The sequence below is a fragment of the Pinus tabuliformis genome, chromosome 3_2 (genome assembly GCF_031772625.1).
Source record: "Pinus tabuliformis cultivar Carrire ecotype Pingquan chromosome 3_2, CPIR1, whole genome shotgun sequence".
NCBI lineage: Eukaryota > Viridiplantae > Streptophyta > Pinopsida > Pinales > Pinaceae > Pinus > Pinus tabuliformis.
The window spans coordinates 847,947,933-847,959,037 of NC_142302.1; the positions used below are offsets into that span (position 1 = coordinate 847,947,933).

Below are 11,105 nucleotides of genomic sequence, written 5' to 3' on the forward strand. Positions count from 1 at the left end.
TGAGTTTGGAAAATTTGAGTTAAAATGGAAATTCCTATCAGAAATTTTGAAAAATCAAGATTATATCTATAAAGTTTTAAGATTTTAGAAGATTTGAGATTTTTTTTTTTTTTAAGAACGAAAATTTGGAAAATCTGGGTTACACATTTAGGCTACAATAGAAATTCATAACCAAAGTTTTATGAAATCAAAATTATAACTATAAAATTTTAAGATTTTAGATAACATGAGATTGAAATTTACACTGCAATAAGAATTCCTGGAATTGCTGGCCAAAATTTTGAGAAATCAAGATTATAACTATAAAGTTTTAACAATTTAGATACCATGACATTAAAATTTTGATTTCGAAATTTTGAGAAATCAAGATTATAACTATAAGTTTTAACAATTTAGATACCATGAGATTAAAATTTGAGAAATCAAGATTATAACTTCACAAGATTTTAGATAGATGAGATTAAAATTTTGAAAAATCAAAAGTTTATATAAGATTTTAAATACCATAAAATTGAAATTTTGAAAAATCAAAATTAGTCAATAAAATTTGAGATACCATAAGAATTTTTAATCTCAAGATTATAACTTTACAAGATTTTAGATAGATGAGATTAAAATTTTGAAAAATCAAAAGTTTATATAAGATTTTAAATACCATAAAATTGAAATTTTGAAAAATCAAGATTAGTCAATAAAATTTGAGATACCATAAGAATTTTTGAGATTAAAATTTGAGAAATCAAGATTATAACTTTACAAGATTTTAGATAGATGAGATTAAAATTTTGAAAAATCATAAGTTTATATAAGATTTTAAATACCATAAAATTGAAATTTTGAAAAATCAAGATTAGTCAATAAAATTTGAGATACCATACAAATTTTTGAGATTAAAATTTGAGAAATCAAGATTATAACTTTACAAGATTTTAGATAGATGAGATTAAAATTTTGAAAAATCAAAAGTTTATATAAGATTTTAAATACCATGAAATTGAAATTTGAAAAGTCAAGATTAGTCTATAAAATTTGAGACACCATAAGAATTTTTTTGAGGGGTGAAAGAAAATTGAGAAAGAAATTCCACGCAGAAATTTTGAAAAATCAAGATTAAAAATTTAAATCAAGATTATAAGTATAAAGTTTTAAGATTTTAGATACATGAGATTTTTTAAGATTTTAGATACCATGAGTTCTTTTATGGTGGGGAAAATTTAGCGAAAACTTAGCTGGTTTCCAGTTAGTTTTTGCCGCAACGCCGAAATCATTCTCACTTCTATTTCCAAGGTCTAACCCATTTCCTTCTATTTTAAGAATCTGTTTTTGTTGTGACACTCGCTATTTATATCCTTGCTTTTGCGCTTTGCTTTATTCTGTTTGCTTGGCCTGGTAGTGACATAGCGTGGCCTTCGAAGTGTGAACCTAGCCCCCAATGGCCAGTGGATCAAGTTATTGACATCTATTTAATGACAGCCAACTCCTTCCTGAGCTCTCTGTTCCTAAAAACAGACAACGAACACTTCAAAGAGGAGTATACATTTTCTTCTTGAGAACCACTTGCTGTTTGCCTGTGGATCAAGTTGAGTTAATTTATAACAGCCAGCTCCTCCTGAGTTGTCTCTGTTCTATCCATCTTCTCGAGAACAACTTGCTGTTTTTGTTGAACCTCTAGGCAACTGGTGATCATGTCTCGCATGTACCATTTACCATTCATCGCTCTCTTAAGGCGAGCAATGGGATGACAGTTGCCATCAGGGGACCCAGGCCAACATTAGGAGCACAGTTACCATCTGGACCTCATTACCCCATTTCCTACACCCCCTTGCAGACATCTTCAGAGACACCCTCGAAGATATTGCCGAGTCTTAACTTTTCAGACAGTGGCTCCAGTCTTCGATCCCTACAGCTGGCACATCAACGAACTCCCCGAATGCACCAGTTCTTTCGAAATCCACTCATACCACACAGGTCTTATAATGCTGCCCATTCTGAGCCATCTTCCAAGACTTATACCTCTACAGCCTAATAATCTCTCAAACAGAACAGTAGTCAAGATTCTGAAATGCATCGTCTAAAAACTCCTCAAACCAGAAATCGCCACAGATTGGACTTCACATAGGGTGATCAGTACGATAGGCGAGAGAAATTCACAGATGAAAAACCAACGGCAGTTTTATTAGGGTTAGGGTTTTATCTCAGGGATCACCTGTACATTAGGTTAGACTTTTATTACGGAAAAGTCATCAACCCTAAATAACTAAAAATATAGTGTTACTGAAACCGACAATTAATCTCGCTTGCTAAATCTGGAGCGACCTGTTCCTTGGTTAAATTCAGAGAAAGCAATGAAAGGATATGCCCGTTGACAATGCCCTCCCAACTGAAAGCGTATAACCTGTGAAAATAAGCAAAAACAAGAAACAATATTCGCACAAGACATGCGCACACAGTTAAAACCAGCTCCATAAAAGACAACTCAGAAAACTTAACAATTAAAATCACATATAAGCCATAGACAGTTATGATGTGTCAGAAGTAGCTGGTTGTAAAATCACATTGTGCATCAGTGGAAATCCGGATTTCTGTCGTCATCCACATCATCTACGCTGCCCATACATTTCACTCCAAACCTTCAACAATAAGCATTTGAGAGAAGGGCAATCCAGACACAGAAAAACCGAAATGAACAGAATTCCAACATGAGATACTGACAAGTTAAAAAGTTGCAAAAAAAATTGAACTAGAAAATAGGGACCTCAAACATCCAAGGGTTGAAAACATCAAAAGGCTCTCAAGCACGACAAAAAACCAAAGCCCTCAGGCAGCCACTGCGAATGTTCAGTGAAACGGCACATAAAGCAAAACCTAAATACAGGCAGTTCTTGCATCTAATGCGGAACAACAAAATTGTTAAAATAATCGGATGAGAAAGCAGTGGTCTCAGACATCCAAGGAAGGTTTAAAAGCAGCAACGGCTCTCAAGCCCGGCGAGGCGAAAGCCCTCAGGCGGCCACTGCGGATGTTTTGAGAAACAGGCCTTTCTTTTATCATCATTGACCACGCCATTGACAACTAGAGATAAACACACAGAGGAACATGAAACTATATCTCATTGGCAGATACCAAGCACCATAAATAGAAGGAGCACACCGCCTCTCTTCAACCCTAACCCTATCATTTCACCTGCAACCCTACCCTAACCCTTACCCTAATGAGAAAGAAGGGGTCTCAGACATCCAAGGAAGGTTTAAAAGCAGCAACGGCTCTCAAGCCCGGCAAGGCGAAAGCCCTCAGGCGGCCACTGCGGATGTTTTGAGAAACAGGCCTTTCTTTTATCATCATCGACAACCCCATTTACAATATGTGACAAACACACAGACTAAAACTGTATCTTATTACTGCGAATCGATACCGATCACTACAAAGAGAAGAGGTACAGACGAACGAAGCTGAAACTGTATCTTATTACAAATACCAATCGCTATAAAAAGAAGGGGCACGGCGCCTCTCTTCAAACCCTAACCCTACCATAACTGTATCTTATTACAAATACCAATCGCTATAAAAAGAAGGGGCACGGCGCCTATCTTCAAACCCTAACCCTACCATAACGCTAACCCTAACTAACCCTAACTGTAAATAAGTAGTTTTAAGTGTGATTTTTTGGAAAGTTTTTTAATTTATTTTTCATTTTAATTTGTTCAAAATCTTGTTGGATTTATTGCTATATTCATTGAAATCGCAAATTTGAAAGATAAACTTTTCACAGTTAAAGTATCCAAGAGTTTTGGAGGGCACTGAATCATATATATATAGTGAAAAATCGGTTTCACCACAAAAAAATTCGCCAAATTCCTACTAAAAATCCATCGAAAACTCTAAAAAATCTCATTAGTGACAATTCCAATCTCTAAATTCTTCCCTTACCGTTTTAGTTTCTAATAAAATCCCAAATACGGCCACGCTAGTGTAACCATGATTGGTGTGGAAAGATGAATATAATCATCAATTTCGCCATAATAATCGGCAGCACATTTTCAAAACTAGTCATTTACGGAGGCAGAGGAATTGCTCGAACGGTCAAAAGTGGTCGAAATCCGGGAAAAAAAATTCCAAAAATCTTGTAGTGTTTGAATCATGTTTTTGATGGTGGAATGGATTCAGCGCCATCAAAAACCTTTGAAGCACCCAAAATATTGATGTTTGACAACTTTAACTTGGATTTAGAAAAAACCCTGTGAGATTTTATCAAAATATGGATGGAATTTCCATGATTTTCAAGGCAAAGAAGCAGTGTGGTTAGACTATGGCTTTTCAAAACATCATTCGAGTGCAACCATGATTGGTATGGAACGATGAATTGAACCATGAATTTTGTTGAAATTTACATATTTTCAAAACATTTTATTTTATTTTTTTCCTTATTTTTTAATAAATCATTATAACATATAAACTTCAATATATCATTAATTTTATGTTATTTTTTAATTGCATATATTCTATCATCATTTCCAAATATAATATGATGTTAGGTCACTTCTAAGTGTAGTAAGAAGTGCTCTCCAACTTAATGTGTAAGAGATATTGTAATGTCTTGTCATGTAAATATTTTGACTCAATAAAAATTAAAATTAAATCGAGGTAAAATACTCCTCCCAATGGGGTGACTCCCGAGAGAAATAGAAGAATAGGAGGTTGTGCCCGCCACCTTGGATTGGAGGGGAGAGTTAATTCTCGGGGTGATCTGGTCGCCCCCCTTACATGCACAACGCATGTGGCTTTACTGCTCTTAAAGAAAGGATGCCTCACAAAGACTCGAAGTTGGTGGGGGGAGGTTTTTGGGTGTTGACACATACAGGGTGGTATCGATTTGTTTCCTTATTTCAGGAGAGAAAATAGGGGGGTAACTTTAAGCGAAGGAGATTGGACAAACACCAGTTATGGTTCAGAGGACTGCTTTTGATGGCAATCATCGTAGGAGGCACTGGGGTTTATGTACTGTGGGTTGCATGAAGGTTTGAGCGGTGGAAGTTGTTGCGGACGAGTGTGGAAGACGTAGACATAGAGGAGAGTGTTAAGCTCCCCTACATGGGTGTTCCCGTAAGCTACGACACAACTATGTCAAGTTGGAGCGAGTCACCTCTCGAGTATGTAATGAATGGTTATCTCTGCATCTTGGTTGGGAACCTCTCAATATTCATGTTCGCTCTAAATTTTGTTTGGTACATATCGAGAAAGGTTTTTCATTAGGGGAATTTTGAGGTCTAAAATGGGCCTCCTAAGAAAAATGTACAACCAAAATAAACTTTATAAGAACCAATATGATTTAATATGATGATGTCAACCATGGGGATGATTCACCATTTTTGGAGTAAAAAAATAAAAAGATTAAAAAATAATAAAATAATAAAACTATATTTTCAACTTATCTCCCTAAGGTCTTACTCAAATTTCGAGCAGGAGTATTCGTTGGATGTAAAATTTAATTCCTCATCAAGGAAGTACCCATGTTGGATACTTTTGATGGACCCTGCTACACGAAAAATGAGAAATACATGGAAAAACCTTATTACAATCACGTTTTCCATGTATTTCTCATTTTTTGTAGTAGAGTCGATCAAAAGTATGCAACATGGGTACTCCTTGGATGACGAATCAAATTTCGCATCCAACGAGTGTTTCCGCTCGAAATTTGAGTAAACTCATAGTGAGATAAGTTGAAAATACGAGTTGAAAAAATAGTTTTTCTTTTTTCTCTCTAAAATTTGATGATGTAATCTAATCTTATTTTATTATTTCCACTATTATTTTATAATTTCCTTAGGAGACCCGTTTTAGACCTCAAAAATCCCCTAATTGAAGGGCATTAAGATTCACTCTAATTTTCTCATACGCTCAAGTGGCTTTCAGTGGCATTGTTCTAATGATGTTTCTAGCATAATTGGTATTTCATGCCATTGTTATTGGTATTTCACTAGTTGTGGGCATTTGAAATAGGCTCATTACCCTTCTTATCCTCACATTCTTCTACTTGTTTTGGGACCATTGTTAGAAGAGAGTCTGCACCTGCGAGATCTTAATAATAGCGACCCTCCAGGACTGTCTCTAGGAGTTGACATTGTGTGGAGAATTATTGTATGGGTAGATATCTATCCCAGATTTGGCCCTACCCTCCTTCTAGCTCAAATTGGTTCTTAGTTGGTCAGCTGTTAGTTTGGGTCTTTAAGCAGTGCAAGCCTGGAGTCCACATTCCATATAACCTGGTATAATATATTGAGAGCCAAAACCACAAGGTCGTGTGTTATTGGTTGAAGATGCAATGACAACGCATGCGCAACAAGCATGGAGGAGGAGGTCACAGCTTCCAAGGCCATAATAAAGCTCAACGGTAGGCCTAGGAAGTTGTTGATACTTTCCAAGCAGCCATTTCCCCTGACATTCAAGAGGAAATCCACAAGGAGTCTTATGTTATCCATGATAAACAAGTGTTTTCTAAGTCTAAAATTCTTGAAGATGTTGCCACTTGGATTCTTGACCCAAGCATACCTAGGTACAAAGGAAGCATTATTATGGAGCCTTGACCTTGTATTGGAAGATGAATATCCAGCTTGGCAGGATTTTCATGGATAAGCAAGCATAAAGGTATAACATTTTTTCTAATTTGGAGGATTTCAAAAGGCACGACGCAATTAGAATTTTCACTTAGACAAGATTGAGGAGAGGTTTACACACATTTAGCTACATTTCCAGTGTGGATTAACTTCACATGTTCCTTGTGGCACAAGTGCTAGCGATCCAACTATAATCAACTCTTCAAATACTTGAGTTGCATGTTTATCTCTAGTTTTGTTTTTGTGGTACTTTCATAGGTAGTGCAGTTATGCTAAAAATATTGATACTCGAGTTTGAGACTAATTATTTTATATGTAGGTGGTCAAAAATATCTGGTTTCCATTGGCCAAATTCAGACCACCTACTTGGTGACAGATGAGATGATGATGCTTGATGGATGCATAAGGTTTACTTGATAGTTTGAGGAAATACAACTTAAAGATACAAAAAAAAAATGAGGTAAAATGCTCAGTTTACCATTAGTGGTTTTTGGGCTCCAAGTTTTGACAACCCATGGTTTTGCCAATTATACTCTTATGTAAGAATTATTATTATTATTATATGTTAATTGGGGTTGTCTCAGGTGGTTGGGAGGAAAGAATGAAATCCTCCCCACCCAAGTTCAATTCTTGCAAGTGACATGATGGATGTTAACAATATTGATAGTATATTTATATTCCTCTCACCTCAAGATATTTTAAAAATAATAATAATAATAAAAATAAATTTGAGGTAAAATAGTGGTTTTGACAATATGTGGTTTTGCCAATGGTTTTCATCCCTCTCGGAGTCTGGTAGATCTGGAGTTAAGATGGATCTAGGTTGGTGCATGGTAGATCTGGAGTTAAGATGGATCTAGGTTGGTTTATGGAAGAGATGTTGTAATGTCATGTTCTGTTTTTATGGAAGAGATGTTGTAATGTCATGTTCTGCTGTGTAAACATTTTGACTCAATTAAATTACATAAAAATTAAATTAAATTAAATTAAATTAATAAAAATAATAATTAATATAAAGGTTTTGACAATATGTGGTTTTGCCAATGGTTTTCATCCCTCTCGGCGCTTGGTAGATCTAGAGTTAAGATGGATCTAGGTTGGTTGAATCCACGTTTTGACAATATGTGGTTTTGCTAATGGTTTTCATCCCTCTTAGCGCTTGGTAGATCTGGAGTTAAGATGGATCTAGGTTGGTTGAATCCAGGTTTTGACAATATGTGGTTTTGCTAATGGTTTTCATCCCTCTCGGTGCTTGGTAGATCTAGAGTTAAGATGGATCTAGGTTGGTTTTTGTGCGAGAGGCGCTCTTGAGCCCAATATGGAAGAGATGTTGTAATGTCATGTTCTGTTGTGTAAACATTTTGACTCAATTAAATTACATAAAAATTAAAGTAAATTAAATTAATAAAAATAATAATTAATGTAAAGGTTTTGACAATATGTGGTTTTGCCAATGGTTTTCATCCCTCTCGGCGCTTGGTAGATCTGGAGTTAAGATGTATCTAGGTTGGTTGAATCCGGGTTTTGACAATATGTGGTTTTGCTAATGGTTTGCATCCCTCTCGGTGCTTGGTAGATCTGGAGTTAAGATGGATCTAGGTTGGTTTTTGTGCGAGAGGCGCTCTTGAGCCCAATACGGAAGAGATGTTGTAATGTCATGTTCCCTTGTGTAAACATTTTGACTCAATTAAAATTACATAAAAATTAATAAAAATAATAATTAATATAAAATTGAGGTAAAATAGTCAATTTACCGTTGGCAGTTTTTGAGCTCCAGGTTTTACAAGTCATTGTTTTCGCAATTGTATTCTTATGTAAGAAAAATTTTGGTAGGTCCAAAATTAAGATGGATCTAGACTAAGTTTAAAATATACAAGAAATACTCGAAAACTTAAATGTTAAAATAAATCTTGATATATAATAAAAATAGAATATGATTTCTTCATGGTTGACATATTAAATGATGTTGTATTACATGTATATGTTACATGGAAGAGACTTTTATCATTAAAACACTTTATAACTAATGTTAAATTTTTTATTAATATTAATCAATCATAAAATATGAAAAGAAGAGTTTATTAAAATTTATTATATTAAAAGATATTATAGGAAATTATGTTAACATTTATCATAATAACACATTTACAATAATGTAAAATTAAATAGATAATTATTACATATAATTAATAACATTAAATTTAAACTTATTGGGCTTGGAGTATGCCCTAAAACTGCTTCTGCTTGGCTAAGAGCTTGTCTTCCTTAGATATAAGGAAATAGGTTAACGACCCATGACTCTTATAGACCATCAGCGGGTTATTCTAGGTGGCGTAGTTTTCCTTGCATAAAGGTGATGAGTCAACCTGCATTCACGTTTAGCAGCCAGAGATGGTTGTCCTCACTGTTGGTTTGACAACTGAGTTATGATAGGTTTTCCCACCTGTGACAAAAAACATTAAATTTATAAGTGAAGAGATTATATTTTTTTTCTTTTGACCATAGTGAATTATTAATTCATTAAAGTAATGTGGATAACATTTATGATCAAATTTCAAAAAAACGCGCGCGCTCTGTTCTGACCTGCGGAGCTGGGATTAGGTTTGCAGCCGCTGCCATGAGCGGACCTGGGGGTGGGGAGTCTGCTCCCACCCCTCCATCATCCTCTGAAGAAGCATTCCAGAGACTCTTAACGCAGAAAGGGAAGAAACGCCAGACTTCTGAGGTGCCGAAATTCATAAAAAAGCTCGAAGAAATACCAGAGATAGCACTCCCATAGGAACAACCGATTAAAATCGCTCTTGCTCTGTCTGACAGAGGCCTGGTAGGGCAGTTTATGGGCCGCTGGCCTTCCACTAAAACCACGGACGAATGGATTCAGCGAAACTGGAGACCTCAGCTGAAAAACAACGTGATTTGTTATGCTGTGGGACGAGGCTATTTCATTTTTGAATTTACCACCAAAGAAGATCGTGATCTGGTGTTCAGAAACGGTCCGTATTTCATGGGAAACCAGGGACTGTATCTTAACAAATGGAGCCCTGACTTCGACCCATCTGTCGATGTCCCTAAGGAGGCGCCGGTCTGGGTTCGATTACCTAATCTCCCGATACACTGTTGGAGCTATCAATCCCTGCAGAAGATTGGTAATGGGCTGGGTCGTTTCATTGACAAAGCTGATCACAAGGGCCAATATACATGCGCTAGAATCTGCGTGGAAGTCGATTTGGAAGCCAGTCTGCCAGAAGCGATCAAACTAAAAGTTGGAGAATGGCAGCATTACCAGAAGCTGGACTACGAGCAGTTGCCTTTTAAATGCCGAGCCTGTCATGAGCATGGACACTTCGAGCGAAACTGCCCAAAAGCTCCAACAGGGAACACGGTTGAAGAAGAAGGATGGAAAGAAATCAGAAAGGGAAAGGTTGTTCCAAAGCCCCCGGGGCAGAACAACTCCGTTCCAATGGGGAAGCCTCAAATTAACTCAAAAGCCGCTGCTGCTTCTAAAGATGGCTCCTCCTCAGGAGAAAAGGTGGATGTCATGGAGACCCAAGAGGAAACAGAAAATAAGGAGAAACAAGCGAAAGAAAAGGAAGTTGATTCAACTGTTCCACCAGCTGAGGATTGTCAGAGGGGAAATGAAGGCAACGAAGAGCACATCAGTCTAGCCTCAGACTCTGAGGGAGAATCAGAAGAGAGAGATTCCGAAACTGACAACTCGCTAGTCACTCCTATCAAGACGACTAGAGGGCGGAAATCCAAGAAGAAACAGAGAGAGGAAAAAACTTATATAGATGTCCTCCAAGGTTCCCAAAAAACTCTCAAAGCAATGATGAATACCAGATCTGGGCGCAAGAGTAACAGGGCTCCAATAGGAGCCTCATCCCCCCAAGTCAGTAAATAATGAAATACGTCTCCTGGAACTGCAGAGGTTTAGGTAGCAGGTCGAAAGAGGAAGCCTTGAAAGATATAGTGAGAATATACTCGCCTGAAATCCTCCTCATCCAGGAGACAAAGCTGGAGGATCTTCCTCTCCTCCATTCTAGTAAAGCTTTTTGGAAAAAAGGCCACGGTAGAGCGGTTAGTGCAAGAGGCGCTTCTGGTGGAATAGCCACCTTTTGGAACAGCGCCATATATGATCTTATTCAAGAAAAAAGTAGCCCCCACTGGCTTTTCACTCAGCTCCTCCACAAGGATTCTGGTCAACAAGTAAGTATGTTTAATGTTTATGCTCCTGTATTGCCAGGCGAGAAAAAAATCTGTTGGAACTCGCTTCATTCATTTCTTTCAGAGCAAAATCCTGGAAACATCATTATTGCAGGTGACCTGAATGTCACCCTTGCTCTTGATGAGAAAAAGGGAGGCTCCATTGTCAGGGACCCTGCCAGAGAATGGGTTGAAGATATAATGTTGGGCTGGGACCTGGAGGATATTAAACCATCTTCAGGTAAATACACCTGGTCCAACAAAAGAATAGCCCCCAATCACATTGCTGCC

At 36.9% G+C, this 11,105-nt stretch overlaps 3 non-coding genes across 3 annotated transcripts; all 3 read right to left on the reverse strand.

Moving 5' to 3' along the window:
• Window positions 1–2,524: 2,524 nt before the first annotated feature.
• Window positions 2,525–2,598, reverse strand: LOC149183326 (small nucleolar RNA R12). The gene has a single exon (XR_016257857.1). It is a non-coding gene; the product is annotated as a small nucleolar RNA R12 (small nucleolar RNA).
• Window positions 2,599–2,936: 338 nt separating this feature from the next.
• On the reverse strand, window positions 2,937–3,059 carry LOC149183327 (small nucleolar RNA SNORD14). Its single transcript, XR_016257852.1, has one exon. It is a non-coding gene; the product is annotated as a small nucleolar RNA SNORD14 (small nucleolar RNA).
• Window positions 3,060–3,224: 165 nt separating this feature from the next.
• On the reverse strand, window positions 3,225–3,347 carry LOC149183328 (small nucleolar RNA SNORD14). The gene has a single exon (XR_016257853.1). It is a non-coding gene; the product is annotated as a small nucleolar RNA SNORD14 (small nucleolar RNA).
• Between the last annotated feature and the right edge of the window lie 7,758 nt (window positions 3,348–11,105).